Raw genomic sequence first — 17882 nt, forward strand, 5'->3', positions numbered from 1 at the left:
GTGCTATCAGTAGCCTATAATTCTCTCTAACTAAATTTGAATACATTCTTTTAAAGTTAGGATAAAGTTACTAGTGTATTACAGAGACTCATCTCTAGCTATCATATTCTGTCAACTCTCACTCTCAGACAATTAAGTAGCCCGTTAATCAAGCATCCCTTACTCTCAGACTGTATTTCCCACCTCTAAGACCCTAGGGGTAAGCTGTCCCATGTTATTCTTGCTTTCATGACATGCCTCTACAGCAGAGGTGTCAAAGTCATTTTAACCAGGGGCCACATTTGCCTCGAGGTTGCCTTCAAACGGCCAAATGTAATTTTAGGGTTGTATAAATACAACTACTCCTTAAGTCAGTGCAAGGGGCTCCCTGCTGCCGCTGTGTAGAAACAAAGTAGAGGGCTGGTTTGGGCCCATGGGCCTTGTGTTTGCCCCCTGTGCTCTATAGGCTACTTCTCAACATCTATTTTCTCTCTGTTATATCTTCCTTTGCAAATCTTGGATAGATCCTGAAGACCTAATCTTGTCAAAGTACTTTCAGCTAATCTAATAATTAAATCTATATGAGACAGATTAATAAGCAAAATAACCATATTTCTTTACGTATGCAAATATGAGGAACCTATCCACACACCTGAGAGAGTCAGAGACCCCACACTCATGAGAGGCTCAGTGAAAGAAAGGGAAGATGAGGTATACAGAATATTCTGAACTAAGGATGATGTAAGGTGCATGAGGGTTTCAGAGGGGAGAAAGGTCATTGCAGGACAATAAGATTAAATGTTTAGTAGTTAGTAGTTAGTCGTTTATCCTTCCTTGTAATTAGGTCATAAAAGTTATTTCTGTTAAGTTTTATTATAGGCAATTCCCCTAATTTAAATTCTTTAAAGGAGAGATAACAGTTTCCTATGAATCTGCAGGGTCTTGATTGCCTTCAGCTTGAAATAATTCACACGCCAAATTGACACATTTTGGTGAGGTCTTTTCTGAACACCTATAACCCCCAAGATTGTATGAGAAAGGTTTTCTAGTGCTGATAAAGATAACAGATTGCCTTTGTTGGTACAGCAGTAATGGAAAGATTATAATGAAGCAAACTACCAATGGTATTAAGAAGCTATTGGTGCAGGCATAGTCGCAAGAATATCACATCAAATAGTTTATAATGAATGGGTTCCACACTGAGTGTAGGTGAAATTGCAGGCAAAGAAAAACTTTAAAACCCAGAAGTTATCTTTTGGTAAAAAACAACTACTGTACAAGAAAAATCTGCATTTCTAAGGGCATGTCCCTAGATGTACAAAGAAGAGAAGGTTAACCTTACCCATTGAAACTCTATAAATACTGAAGACAATAACTTAAATCTATAAAACAACTTTACTGTTGTTTACTGAAATTTTCCTGATAATCAGTCATAAGTTGCTCTCCACCCCCAACATCTTTTTAGTCTTTATTTGATTATATTTAAGAAGGCAGCTTAAGTATTTTGGGGGAGTTGCTTGGTTTTCTACACTCTCATTGACATATTAAACTTTTGTGTGTTCTTTTCTATTAATTGTTTTAGGCCAATTTAATTATTAGGTCAGCCAAAAAACCTAGAAGGATAACAAAAGTTTTTTCTCCTTTATGCTAGTCTAGTCTTCTTTCACAGCTTGAACTGGGGGGGGGGGGGGAGGGCAGGGTTATAGGATAAGGCTCTGCATGAAGGGCACAGAGAAGGTGACCATATCATATTTGTGCCAAACTGGGATTCTTTGAGAGTGAAAATGCATGCTACCCTAGGAAGACACCAGGGCAGTAGCTAAATCAGAACATGGTCATCAATTTATACAGCAAATGGGAATGGGACCAAAACTGACATAACGAGAACATAAAGGAAGATATCTTTGGGTGACGAGGTTACCTAACAGCTTGCTACCAGTTCAGGTTGCCAGGCATAAATCTGTAGACACTTTTGGAGGCTGTGCAAGAGACTATTAATCCATATCCAGCACTCATTTTTACATGGTTATAAAACTTTCAATTGAATCCATGTCAGCCCAGCTGAAGTTTGTATTTTTTGTTTGTTTGTTTTCCCTACCAGTCGTCTTACAGCTATCTTTGGCCAAATGCTTAGATTTTGCCCATAGAGAAGTTAGTGAAATGTATGTGCTTCTGGGCCCAGGGATGGCTGCCCCAAGATATCCCATGATGATGTGTTGATTATTTCAAGTAAAATCATTTCAGAAACAGCAGGAGCTGGAGATCCCTCTGCTTCTCCTCCACCTCTCTGAACACAGGAAATAAGCCCATGTGATAGGGCTTATTCCTGCTCTTGAGGGCTGGGACAGCCTCATCACAGGATCATAAAATCTTCAGTTGAAAGGCCTATATAAACAAACCTAGTAACGCCTTCCCTAACTTCCTATCTAAGTTCAAACCTTGTTTAGATTCCTTTCTCATGAGCATTAACTTTCTTTGCATGCCAATTTCTCATAATGATTTGTCAGCTTAAGAAGTATTAAAAGGTGCCATCAGCAAATGACTGGATCAAAAAACTATGGTACATTTACACAATGGAATTCTATGCTGCAGAAAGGAAGAAGGAACTACTACACTTTGCAACATCATGGATGGAACTGGAAAGCATTATGCTGAGTGAAATAAGCCAGGTGGTGAAAGACAAATACCATATGGTCTCACTGTTAACAGGAATCTAAACAAAACAAACAAGCAAGCAAAATATGACCAATGACACTCAGATACAGAACAGGCTGACAGGGTCCAGAGGGGAGAGGGGAGAGAATCATAGGGGAAAAGGGGATGGACTCACATGAACAAGTATAAAGGACACAAGGACAATAACTAAGGTGGGAGGCAGAAATGGGAGGGAGGTGGGGAGCACTGGGGGGGCGGGCAGGGTTGGGAATATATGACAGAAAGCTGTACTTGAGCAAGAATTAAATAAAAAAATATTTTAAAAAATGTGCCTCGTTTGATTTCTCTGAGCCGCATTTTATAATCTGGGTGTCATACTGTGATCCTCCCATCTACATGTACTAAACTGGTTATTCTTCTGATAATCTAGCCTTGTGTCAATTTTATTTTATTATTAGTCCAGCTGTAAGAGATAAAAGGTAGAGAGCAGGATTCTCTTCTTTCCTCAACTTATATATGTATGTCTAGTTGCTGTACTTAAAATAAATGAAACATGCTCTCCTTTTCCCCTTACTCTGTTCCTTCAGAATGAAATAGAGGCAAGTTGACACAAGCTGAATCTGTCACCTTAAATCATGACAAAATGGTATAAGCCTGGATCCCCAACACTCCAACACATCAGCCCTAGCACGCTCTTGCTCAGTCTACTCAGAGAATTAATTGAGAGAGCAGTAAAATTCTATTTTGTTGAAGCCCTGATACATAAACTTGGTCCAGCAGCTGACCGTGTATACTGACTACGGGGTGCCTGTACTTTGGTCCTTTTATTAGAAGGAGGCAGAACTTTGACATAACTCGTTCTCTTCTATACTCATTGGGATTAAAGAGAGGTGTTGGCCAATTCCAGTTCATTAGCCAACACAAAGTATGCATTGTTAGAGGCTGCTGCATTCTGATCATTTTCTGAATTGTATTCCAGCTTTTCCTAATCTGAAAAAAATAATATAAAGATCATTGTTGGCCATTTGTAATTCAAGTTCAAAATTTAAGAACTGTTTCCTCAGTGACTTTGACATTCCAGGGTTGAGTGTGAAGTAGGTAAAATCACATAATTGTCACAACTTGAATATCATCACCAAGAGCTGAGGTTCCAGTACATCAGGGACCAGCAACTCCAGCACTTTTCTTGTTCTCAGGGTCCCAAACAGGGGCAGGATCCTGATGAACTAGTTAACTTGTGTTTTTTCCTTGGTAAATGATGGTGTTTTCAGAAGAAAATCCTTTTAAACTTGGCCCTCTTACCACACAAATAAATGCCTGAGGTTAAAAACAAGAGGCAAAATGTTGGAAGTTCCTTCAGAGAAACCATAAGATTGTGGAAAGAACACTGGGCCAGGACTCAGATGACCATTGTTTCTGCTTCTATTACTTGTTTTTCACCATGCGATCCTGTGCTTTTGGGGTTGCTTAGCCCAGAGAATACTTAAGAAGAAGCTAGTAACCTGAAGTATTTGAAGCACTCCTGTAGATAACACATGCATGCAATTTTGTGAATTAGAATGTCCAAAAAATTACAAAGCATGGAAACTACTGAAAGGTGGCTTTGCCTATATGCATAGTAAACTATTTTTTTACAATTAGACTTGTTCAGCAATAAATTGTTCTATTACAGAAGTTTTAAGAGTTCCGGCATACAACGTACCCAAAATGGAGGGCTGCAGTAGGATCACCCTGGTATTTTTCTCAGAGTATACTTATCTGAAAAGATTAATAGTAAAAAGACAAAATTCATCGAACTTATTTAAATGGGTTTATTGGGAATACCTGGCTTTCAGTCTGTATTGAAATATTCCTTGTAACTTTGAGACAATCGTGCTTTAGCAGATGAGAAACAAGTATGCATGAATGCAGTCTCAGATATAGACACACCCTCTTCCTGTGAGGCTGTCCAAAGAGATATGCACAGACAACTTTGGCAAAGGCAAGCAAAGCACTTGCTGGTTCTCAAATCAAACTTGCTTCTGGAGAGAAAAGCAGAACCAAGGCCAGGTGGCCCTTAATAATAGCTCTGTCTCTTTCCAGTAAAACCTGTCTGCACACACAAGCTTACATTATTCCTTTAACAAAAGTATGTATTTATCAGTTTAAAATCTTCCCACATGGTGATGTAAGCTTTGGAAAGGCAGTGGTAACAAGAATTCAGCTGCCCTCTTTGCTTCTCAACAGGACTCCAGCAGGAGGTTGTCATGGGGAATTCCACAACTGCACAAGACAAAAGAGACCAGGATAAAGCTTCACACAGATATACTGCATCCGATTTGCTCTGTGTAGCCCCCATACTTCCCATATTTCTGACCTGATTTGTGGGCTAATTTTAGTGACTGTGTTTGGTCTGTCAGTCTGTTTTCTCAGCCTACCATGATGTAGATTGCCTCAGCAGTGTATTGTAGGAAGACACTCCACCATTTCAAAGGGAAACCTGAAAACTTGAGAGATGTTTCTGAAGGAATTTAACAGTCTAAGTAAAATTTGATCACTGCTGACTTTTTCTCGCCCACTTGATCCCATTTGATAAATGAAGAAGGCCATGCCAATAGAAGGGAGCTAAGCATGATTCTTTGGCTTTTAATTAATTTTAGTCCAGTGATTGGAGAACCTGATAATTTTTTCTTTTCTATTTTTTTATTCTCACCAAGGACATGCTCACTCTATATTAGAGAGAGGGAAAAGGGGAGAGAAACACTGCTGTGAGAGAAATATTAACAGGTTATCTTTCACATGTGGCCCAAACAGGACCAACCCACAACCAGGCATGTGCCCTGACTGAGAATCTAATCCACAGCCCTTTCTATTAATAGGATAATGCTCTAACCAACTGAGCCACAGCAACCAGTGTGAACCTGATTATATTTGAAGGGAGTTGAAGAGAAAAGGCCCAAGGTTTGTCCAAGGCTTAAATTTTCAAATGGTACAATGCATGTATGTATATATATATATATATATATATATATATATATATATATATATATTCTAAGTATCAAAGTTATTTAATGTAGTATGAAGGCTTTTGGCACTGAGAAAGTAAAGAGATCATGTGGTAAAATAAAGGTTTTCAAACTCTCAATCAAGCCAAACTTTGCACAGAAACAGCCCAAGCACAACCAAATTAAAAGAAAAAATTCAGGATTTAGAGAAATATCAGTCACAACACATAGAAATAGAAATTGTGCCATTGAACTCCAAAAAGAAAAGAGCCCTGAGTCCCAGATGGGAATGTGTGTGTGGAAGTGTGCAGGATAAGGCGAGAAATATTCCCAGATGCCATGTCCCCAGCTGAGGAGGAGAGCCCATCTTTCTCCTAGCATAGACTCAGGCAGAGAGCAAGGTACATTGACTTCCTCTCAAAATACATCACAATCCATCTGTGATGCTGTCTTTTATGAGTTGGACATTGTAGAATATTGAGATCACAGAAATTACTCCACTTAATATGACTTAAGTTTGAAAATGCTTAGCTGATTCTTCTTCTTATTGAATCTTTTCTTACTTCTGTTTTATGCTATGCCATTCTTAATAAAATCTTAAAATCTCAGATGCCTAGAATACAAGAACAAAAAAATCTACATTTACCCAATTGCCTATGTATTTAGGTTAACTAGCTAGAAAATCAGAGAGTGACATTCATGGCTGTGAAAATACTTAAAGGACTGTTTTCAACAAAATCACAACGGCTTGTATTTAATTGTTTCATCATACCCCTTGTTTCTGCCTAATCATATGGTATTTGCTGTAGTATTTTAAGTAGTTTCTGTTTATGGATTTTTTTGTCTTGGAGGGATACTGGGGTTTATTTCGATTTTTAAGCAATTAATTTTTAAGTAATCACAAGAGAAAAAAGATCACATGGACTTGTATAATTTTGGACTTTTTCTAAAATACTTGAGTTATATTAAAATAATAAATAATGAATTAAGTGAATGAGTAAATGAATAAATACTCCTAAGTTGGGTGGGAACTTCAGTATAAATATATGGCTTCACATAATAATGAGTAACTTTGAGAGAACAAGAGAGCAAAAAAAGAAAAAGAAAAATTAGCTCTCATATTAAAACAAGGTCCATAGAAGTATTTTACTGGAAACATAAATGCAAACTTCTGGCCCTTTTGGAGAAAAAGAAAGTTCCATCTTGGGAATGGGTAAATACACCCTGCTTCACTTTACTTATCCTGAATACACATGTAAAATATTGCTACATTCATCCGTTCAGGCATCTCAGCAACAAATCTCTCTCTCCAAGATTTCTGTTTCTTCCCCAGGAAAAGAGCTCAAGGCTCCTTGTAAGGTGGCTGATTCCCTTGTTTGGGGCAGGAAAAATCATTATAATGGAGGGACATCCCCATTTTTTAATTTTCTCCTGTAAAGCATGACTATTTTCAAGGATATTTAGGGTAAATTGGAAAAAAGTAACAATATTAGGTTGCTAATTGACAGAGTGTTATTAACACACATGTATATACATGCACACAGATACAAACTCTCAATAACAATAATTGTACACTTATTTAAATTTAAATTCTCAAGATATGTAAATGTAGGGAATTCTATAGAGGTTTTCAAAATGGATAGATGCAAAGTACGCTGAAAAACATTTCTGTCTGTAAACATTAGTAAGATTGCTGTCTCTAATTGGATGGGCCATTAAGGGGTAGGAAATGAGGGGAAATAAATTTTAGCTGTGCATAAGACTGTCTTACATAAAAGGGCATACAATCAAAATGCTAACAGAGACAGAGTTGAAACAAGCCAGTTGCCCATAGCCATTTAAGCTCCTTTCATTGTTCTTTATCCTTAGTAAGAGTTAGAGCCTCCCCAAAATTAAAATGTCAAAATCAAGGAGTGGAATTTGAGACAAAGTTATTTTTCTAGGACATGATGTTAAGAAAATTGAGTCTGATTTATAATACAGAAAATTCTGATGTTTGTAAGCTTATTTTTATTTTCTGTTACATTCTTTACTTTTATTTTTATATTAATTGTTCTTCAAGTACAGTTTTCTGCCTTTTCATCCCATCCCTCCCCACCCACCAGCCCTTCTCATCTCCCTCCCGATTCCACCCTACCCCTTGTTATTGTCCATGTGTCCTTTATACTTGTTCCTGCAAACAGTTCACCATTTTTCCCTGGAATACCCTCCCATCTTCCCTCTGGTCACTGTCAGCCTGTTCTCTATTTCAGTGTCATTAGTAATATTTTGCTTGCTTGTTTGTTTTGTTGTTTAGGTTCCTGTTAAAGGTGAGATCATATGGTATTTGTCTTTCACTGCCTGGCTTATTTCACTTAGCATAATGCTTTCCAGTACCATCCATGCTGTTGCAAAGGGTAGGAGCTCCTTCTTTCTTTCTGCTCCATAGAAATCCACTGTGTAAATGTACCATCATTTTTTGATCCATTCATTTACTGATGGGCACCTAGGTTGCTTCCAGCATTTCGCTATTATGAATTGTGCTGCTATGTACATTGGGGTGCATAGGTTCTCTTGGACTGGTGTTTCAGGGTTTTTAGGATATAATCCTAGCAATGGAATTGCCAGGTCAAAAGGCAGATCCATTTTTAGTTTTCTGAGAAAATTCCATCCTGTTTTCCATAGTGGTTGTACCAGTCTGCAACCCCACTAACAGTGCACTAGGGTTCCCTGTTCTCCACAACCTCTCCAACGCTTGTTGTTTGTTGCTTTGTTTATGATGTCCATTCTGACTGGTGTGAAGTGGTATCTCATTGTGGTTTTAATTTGCATCTCTCTGATAGCTAGTGATACTGAGCATCTTTTCATATGTCTCTGGATCCTCTATATGTCCTCCTTGGAGAAGTGTCTGTTCAAGTCCTTTGCCCATTTTTTAATTGGGTTGTTTGTCTTCTTAGAGTGGAGTCATGTGAGCTCTTGATATATTTTAAAGATTAAACCCTTGTTTGAGGTATCATTGGCAAATATGTGTTCCCATATGGTTGGCTCTCTTTTTATTTTAATACTATTTTCTTTAGCCATGCAGAAGCTTTTTATTTCGATGAAATCCCATTTGTTTATTCTTTCCTTTATGACCCTTGCTCTAGGGGACATATCAATAAAAATGTTGCTGCATGAAATATCCGATATTTCCCTGCCTATGTTCTCCTCTAGAATTTTAATGGTGTCACTACTTATATTTATATTTTTTTATCCACCTTGAAGTTTTTTTGTGTATGGAGAAAGTTGGTGAAAGACCTGTACTCAGAAAACTACACAACATTGAAGAAATAAATCAAGGAAGACACAAACAAATGGAAACATATACCGTGTTCATGGATTGGAAGAATTAACATCATGAAAATGTCCATACTACTCAAAGCAATTTACAGATTCAATGCAATACTTATTAAAGTACCAATGGCATATTTCACAGATATAGAACAAACACTTCAAAAATTTATATGGAACCATAAATAATCCTGAATAGCTGATGCAATTTTGAGAAAGAAAAGCAAAGTAGGAGGGATCACAATACCTGGTACCAAACTGTACCACAAGACCACTGTAATCAAAACAGTCTGGTACCGGCATAAAAACAGACATATAAACCAATGGAACAGAACAGAGAGCCCAGAAATAAACCCTAGTCTCTATAGTCAATTAATATTTAATAAAGGGGAAGTAACATAAAATGGACTAAATAGCCTCTTCAACAAATGGTGTTGGGCAATCTGGACAGTTACATGCAAAAAAATGAAACATGAGCACCAACTTACACCATACACAAAAATGTAAGCTTATTTTTAAGTGGCAGTGCATAGATACTTACTGTACATTCTTCCAATGGTCATCATTGGATTTAAAATCTATATTTTAAAACACAATGTCACCCTGGCTGGTGTAGCTCAGTGGATTGAGCACAGGCCTGTGAATCAAAAAGTTGTTGGTTTGATTCCCAGTCAGGGCACATGCCCGTGGTTGTGGGCCAGGTCCCTGGAGGGGATGTGTGAGACACAACCACACATTGATGTTTCTCTCCCTCTCTTTTTTTCTTCCCCTCTCAATAAAAAATAAAATTTAAAAAATACAGAAATAAAATACAATGTCTAGCAAGAAATAGGCTTCTTTTGATCTTGTAGAACCCTAACTTTGAGGATCATGTTAGACTTTCTATAGATGCTCACAGCTGCTCCTCTTTGTATAGCAACCAATGGATATAAAATTCTCTATCTGTGACCAAATAAGTTAGAAACTTTTAAAAATCCTCACCCGAGGAAATGTTTATTAATTTGAGAGAGAGAGAGAGAAAGCTATACGGGTGAGAAACATTGATAGGTAGATTCCCCTATGCACCCCAGGTAAGACTGAATCCATAACCTTGGTAAGTGCCCTACCTGGGATCAACCCCACATCCTCTCTGGTGTATAGATGATGCTCCAACCAACTGAGCCATCTGGACAGGACAGAAATTGGGAACATTGAATGAGTGGGTGTGTGTGGGTATTTTATGTCTTTCCATCCATATGTTAGTATATCTACAATTCAGAGCTTTAATCTATATTGGACTAAAATACAATTCTAAGTCCTAACAAGTATTTATTTCCTTCTTTCTACTGGTCTACAGAGACTGAAATTGTGAGAATACACAGCATGTTTGTCCAAAAAGGAGAATCAAGGAGTTAAGCTTCCTTCCAAGAAGTAGTGAACACTCAGTCTACTCACTACTCCAGAGGCATGAGACAAAAAAATAAGGAGCATTTATGAAGAGAGAAAAGGAGTTAGCTGTGCCACCTGACATCTGTACCTTTCCTGCTATTTTACTCTTACAGAAAAAAAATTGCAGAAGGGAGTTCTACTCTCATGATGGAATCACTTTCCTAAACTACTGGTACATGTGGCCAAAGTAATGCTCTGGAAGCCTACAACAGGTTAATAATTCCTCGCTTGGAGAGGCAGCAAAAAAAGTAAGAGAGAGATGCAATATGAGAGAGAGAGAGAGACAGAAAGAGATGTCTAGGAAAAATTATTTATTAAGGCTGGAAAATAATTAGAACCTCTACATATCCCCATATTTTTCTACTTTTTTTGTCTTTAGATTCTTTAGTGTGGTAGCTAGGGGTCAGTATCATGGAAGAAAAGACCAGCATAACTCATTTCTATGGATGAAATTGGCATTAATATGGCTTACTGTTAGGAAATTAAAATTCATTATCATAAATTTTCTCATTTCCAGATTTTGTTTAGTTGCAGCCAGGGCCCTTAAAACTAGCTGACAGTCTGTCTAAAGTGACTAACTAGTCAAAATTTGTCATCATCAGGTTTATTCTGTGCCACTTTCACTATAATTTTATAGATTTTCCATAACCTTCAAAGTTGGGATAAATCGAATCCCAAGTATCTCATGCTACCTGCTAATCTAAACTTTTAAATAAAGATTATTATAGTACTTCCTCATACAGGGGAAATATATACTGAGCTCCTATGGTAGATTTTGATTTAAGAACTGAGTCTTTTATCTGAGTAGAAAGAATCCTAAATCCCATGATATATTTTAGTATAAATTTATAGAAGAATATTAGACATGGAGAATAACAACAACAAAAAATTAAACAACAGAATAATTAAATTGATTTTTTAAACATAGACACTTTAAAGTAGCTGTTTTGTAGAATGCCCTTCTTTGATGTTTGTTTGATGCTTTTTCATGATTAGACCAGAGTCACAGATTTTTAGGAGAAAGATCACAAAGATGAAGTGCCTTTTTCATCGTCTAATACTAAGGGTCACTCAGTAGCAACACAATTTACCATGGGTAATGTTTATCTTCATTACTTGGTTCAAGTGACATGTTGTGTGTGTATTATATGTATGTATATGAATGTATAATATATACATATATATACACATGGGTATAGATACACAAATATGTACCTATAGTTGTATATATGTATGTAAGTATGGTGGTATATGCTGGATTTCTCTACTTTATTTTTATTTTTATTTTTTTACATTTTTTATATTGTTGTTCAAGTACAGTTTTCTGCCTTTCCCCCCACCCTCCCCCAACCTAGCTCTCCCTGTCTCCCTCCCCCATTTCCACCCACCTTGTTATTGTCCATATGTCCTTTATAATTATTCCTGTAAATTTTTCACCCTTTCCCCCTATTATCCCCTCCCTTCTACCCTCTGGATTTCTCCACTTTAAATTTCCTTTTTTCTTTAATTTCTACTTCCTTGAGGAAAGAGTACCTACATGTATCATTTGAGCTTTTCTATAAGGAAGACTTGTCTTTTCCTTCTCATTTATTTATTAAAACATTCATTAACATCATTGTGGATTCTTGGATATTTACTTATATCTTCTTGTTCTAAAATAATTCATTATATATTTTGAAGAAAAGAAATCTTTATATTTGGTTTGTCTAAATTAGAGTTCAAATCAGCTATACTCTTTGTATTTGGTTATACCTGGATATCTTACAATACTTTTTATCTAGAACGACTCTTTCTCTTTCAAAACGCAAGAAAATTTGGGAAGAAATTGAGTAAAGTGTCCTATAGAATACTCCAAGTTCTGGATTTGACTGACTTCTTGCCTGAAGTTGTTTTTAACAAGTTCATCTGTGCCCCAGCTTTTATGTAGAGTGGAATTTAATTGTAAAATCTTGATTAGGATCAGATTGTCAACCAATGTTTGTGGACAGCAATTAAACACCAACAGGAATCCCCAGTTTATGGTGTGGTGAAGAAGAAGACTTTATTTGGCGCAAACAGCTCAGGTGTGGTAGAGCTCAATAGCATTACAGCTCCATTATGGAAACAGCACAGCTGTTTGCTGAGGAAAAGCCCATCTCTGAAGTGGCTTTCCAGCAAGGTGGCTCAGGCCCTCCCCCGCTTCACAGCTCTGGTCTGCTCTGGTCTGCTCTGGTCTAATGTGCTGAGAGGCCTCTGCTCCACCCCATTCAACTCTGTCCTGCCAAGAAGGAAGAACTCCACTGTGATCCGCCAAGACTTCTTGGGTCGTACTGAATATTTCATATTGCATCATATCAGAAGGTACATAATTTTGGGGATAAATTTAGCTTTAATGATATTAAATGATCAGTGGATTCAGTTGATGATAGTCTTGATCCTTTCTTTATAAAGATTCTTGTCACCCTTTTTTGTAATAATTTGCTATTCATTGATTGCTACTGCCATGACATATCTTTCATTACCATTTTTGAAAGGATGGTTTTTCCGTCATTCTTATTCTATCAATCAGCTGAATTCCTCATAGTATAAAAATTTATTCTTATGTACTAAGTCTAATTTGGTCACCCTTGTTCCAATTCATTTGGAAAAAAGAACATAAAAGGTAAATTCATTCCCTTATAATTTTCAAATTTCAGAGTAATTAATGCAATTTATTAATTAATGCAATTAATGTAATTAATTAATTTAGCAAGTTCAACAATCGGTGGCCAAGGTTTTTGTTTCTTTTGCCTATTTCTTAAAAATGGTGCTTGTTTATTCAATATATTCTATATTTTATAATAATTTGAAGACATCATTTCTTTGAATCAAATATTGCCCCGTTGTTAGCTAGTGAGAGTCCTTCAACTTGGCTCCCTGTGTCTCTTTAGCATGATCCCATGAGAGCTGCCTTGCTGACTGGTCCAAGAAGACATCCTGCATTTGTTTTATACATTCCCTGCTCCTTACCTGAGATCAATAGTTTCTCTAGGGAACCCTTGTGCTTTTTAGTGACAAACAATATTTTGAAATTAAATTTGAACACTGGATATGATGAGCATTGCTACTAGACAGTCATGGCTTCTAGGCTTTTTTACATGGAGCTGGAAATATATATATATTTCTCACAGCGACATATATATATATATATATATATATATATATATATCTCACAGTGACATTCGAAAATCATATATATAAATATATATATATCTCACAGTGACATTTGAAAATCATAGTTAAGATTCCAAAGTTTTTATTTAATATATTTGATTTTATATTTATGACTCTTTGCTTTGATGCTGAACACATTGATGGCAGCAACCACAACAATCACTTTTTTTAACTTACCATATACTGTAAAATGTGCTCAAAATAACCACACTGTATTACTCTTTGCAGTTTCGTTATGCCCTCAAATTCCAGATTTAAAATATTGTATATTCTGTAGTTTGCCATAAATTCTTTAAAATTAATATCAGAGATGAAAGACATATTCTGGGAGTGATTTGGAATGTTCAAAATTAGTGGAGCAATCTTTTCCCTTCAATTGAACCTGCTTTATTGAATACACAGTTTTGCCTACTTAGTCACAAATTCCTGACCATCCAATTGAAATTCTGCTTCCTCCATTGTCTTATTTCCTAACATCTCTTTTTTTGATAGGAAGAGTAATGAGCATAAAAGTAGGTCTATATTCTAAGCACTACCACCTGTGAATATGTGACCTCTGTGGAGGTGTAAAAAAATGTTTCCTTCCACCTTTAATTTTTTTCTGGTTAGACTAATAATTAAATTAACAAGAGAAAGATTAACAAGAGACAATGACCAAATATATGTATGTACATGCAGGAGTGCCATAAGAACATGAGATCTGAGGATGCATTGGCCAATTGAAGTTTCCATGCCATTCTGGACTAAACAGAGGGAGGCAGTTTCTAGGATTCTAGAGAGAAAGTAGGCAGTTCACATGTAGGTGAGAAAGAGCAATCATATTTTAAATAAATTCTTGCTGGGCCACCAAGAAACAATGAGACACAGATGGGAGTCCAACAAACAAACTTTCTTGGATCCTGCCTGTTTGCCATTTAATTCATACATGCTGTAGTAACTAGCAAAAGTAAATAGCTTTCCTCCTGTGGAGGTCACAGTAAAAAGTTACAGGGTAGGTCAAATTTGTTTGTAGATTAGCCACAACCTCCCCAGATAGGTTTTTCTATCTGAATCCCTAATTTATCTAGGTGGGGTCGAGGGTGGTGGTCAAAGTTGCTTCCTGAGTATCCCTTTCTCCTAAAAATAACCAGCTTCAAATCAATATCCCAAAACGCATATTTTGGGTGTCAAAATCTGGCCCCCTCACTTATCAAAAGGGACTTTGTAGATATATTTAAATTAAAAACCTTGAGATGGGGAGAATACCCTGTATTACCAAGGTGGCCCCAAGTAACTACAAGCTTCTTTACAAGGAAAAGAGGAAATCAGGAGACTCAGAGTCTTACAAGTAGTTATAATAACGGAAGCAGTGGTCAAAAGTGACACAAGGCCTTGAGCCTAAAACCACAGGCAGCCACCAGAAGGTGGAAAAAGGAAGTAAAAGAATTTCCCTTTAGCACCTTCAGAAGAAACATGGCCCTTCTGACACCTTGATTTCATTCCACTAAAACCCATTTTAGACTTCTGACCTCCAAAATTATAAAAGAATAAATTTTTGCTGTGTTAAGTCACTAGATTTGTGGTAATTTATTATGGACAGAACCCCACCACACCCACAAGTGTTTCTTTCATAATATGAACAGCAATAACTTGCAATTATTAGTGTATTGGTTTGTGGACTTACTAACTGTCTTTTACCTATGAAAATGTACACTTTATGAAGCCAAAATTTTATACCTAATTCATTCTTACTGAACACAGTATATGGTACTTAATAGGGTCACGATAAATAAGTTTAGGTGAATTAAGATGAATACAATTTAAGATCGTATTCAGTTGTTCTAGGACCCATTGAATGTATGAGAAAAAAGTAGCCCAGGACTTTTATTTTACATAGAAGCTATTGCCAAACCTGTTTATATATATGTATATAATGAATGAACATAAATTGGGGAATGTGTCATGATTAAATTATTAATTCATATTTATCTTTCCTATAAATATTATCGTTTTAGTTTTTAAGTTAAAATAATTTTTCTATATTATCATGTATTTTTTATTTTATTTATTTTTTAAATTTTAGTAAAATATATTTATCTTTTCTTTTTTTATTTAATTCTTATTCAAGTACAGTTTTCTGTTTTATATTCCCTGCCCTGCCCCCCCAGTGCTCCCCACCTCCCTCCTATTTCTGCCCCCCCACCTTAATTATTGTCCATGTGTCCTTTATACTTATTCATGTGAGTCCCTCCCCTTTTCCCTTATGATTCTCTCCTTTCTCCTCTCTGGACCCTGTCAGCCTGCTCCGTATTTGAGTGTCATTGGTCATATTTTACTTGCTTGTTTGTTTTGTTGTTTAGATTCCTGTTAAAGGTAAGATCATATGGTATTTGTCTTTCACTGCCTGGCTTATTTTGCTCAACATAATGCTCTCCAGTTCCATCCATGATGTTGCAAAAGGTAGGAGCTCCTTCTTCCTTTCTGCAGCATAGAATTCCATTGTGCAAATGTACCATAGCTTTTTGATCCAGTCATTTACCGATGGGCATCTAGGTTGCTTCCAACTCTTGGCTATCATAAATTGGGCTGCTATGAACATCGGGGTGCATAGGTCCTTTTGGATTGGTGTATTATCATGTATTTTTCTAAATTATTTTTATTGATACATTTTCTATGTTGATGTTTATTCTTCTTTCACTTTAAAATATTTGTATTTTACAATATATACTGATTACTCTCTAGATAGCAACCAGTGTTTTAGGTGATGTGCGAACATAGAAATGAAGGAGATGAGCAAGATCACTCTTTCCTGGGGACATACTTTGTGGCCAAAAGAGATAGCTAATAAATAAACAAATAGAAAATAATAGTTAGTGATAAGTCCTTTGTGAAGAACCAATTTACTTAAATATTTTGTTTGTGCATTGCCCTTCAATAAGCATTCTCTCTTTGAGAGAAATACTTTTTCCTCCTTACCCTCACTGTTCTCTGCTATTTGCAAATGAAATAGCTTACGTTTTGGAATTGGAAGAGCAAATTTAAATTTGTTTTCTACTAGATGTTAGAAAGACCAGATGTAAGACTCTTCCTGCAAGAGTCTTAATCTAGAACTTCAATTCATCCATAAAATGGATATATAAAACTAACATTTATTGTTAGGAACGTTAAGTGAACAATACTCTATTGTTATAAAGAACCATAGCAATGCCTGACACTTAGTAAATGCTCCTTAAATACAGTCCCTTTCTTTTTTCATCTGCATATTCAAAACCTTGCTATTCTTTAAAGCCCAGAGCACTTTTAAGTCCATTCTTCTCTAAAATACTAATCTGGCACTCCCGGTTTGTCCTACTGTTTAGTGGTTTCTCTTACTTTCTTCTATTGTCATATATTTTCTCTTATGCTTATGCTTTTGTCCCCTAGGCTATCTTAGGCTTTTTGAAAGCAGACCTTCAATACTACCTTTCTTGTCTTCCTCTAGGTCTTGGCACAATGCTCAAGATGAAAGTTGCTTCCGTACTAGAGAGAGCTGGCCCAGGGATGAGAAAAACTGGCTTCTCACTCAGGCTCATCTCATCTCTCTGGCAAGTATGCAGGCTCATTATTATTCATCAGACAACGTTGCTATTACTTGCTTGGCCCTGCCTAGCTCTCAAGGTTGTTGCAAAGACATAGTGTAAAAAAAGTACAAAAGCAAACGTATGGCACAGCACCTGCTTTCAGGGCTGTATAAAATGATAATACTAATCTAACTTTGACAATCAATGCAATCTATTAAGCTCTCACTATGTACCAGACACCTGCCACATGGCCTGTGCCCTATTTCTTAGAGGCATCCTGGAATACTGAAGAACTAGATTTTGCTGCCAGTCCACCTGGATTTGAATTCTGGCTCGGCCATTTATGTACTGTAGGGACTTGGGCAAACTGTTTGACCTCTCTGTGCCTCAGTTTTCTCATTTATAAAATGGACTTAAAATCACCCTACTCATATAATTATTATGTATATTAAACTAAGAAATAATTGAAATGTGCATGTACATACCACCATATAAATGTATATTAAATAAATTTTGTCATTTAATCCACATAGTCATAATATTGTTATCCCCGATGTGTATGTAGTCAAAACAACTGAGGCTAAGCCCAAGGTAACACAACCTGTAAATGAGAGAGCAGGCAGATACCCACTGTATCTAACTCAAAGTCTAGAGAGGTGCATTGAAAAGTGAGGGTGGGAGAGGGGATGGTATGTTGCCATGTTTCGAGACAATTTTGGTTGTCACCAATGGGGGCAGTGTCACTGGAACCCAGTGTGCTGAAGAAGGTGACACTGCTGAACATCGCACAATGCAT

The sequence above is a fragment of the Sturnira hondurensis genome, unplaced genomic scaffold (genome assembly GCF_014824575.4).
Source record: "Sturnira hondurensis isolate 20B ecotype Veracruz unplaced genomic scaffold, ASM1482457v3 Scaffold0006213, whole genome shotgun sequence".
Classification (NCBI taxonomy): Eukaryota; Metazoa; Chordata; class Mammalia; order Chiroptera; family Phyllostomidae; genus Sturnira; species Sturnira hondurensis.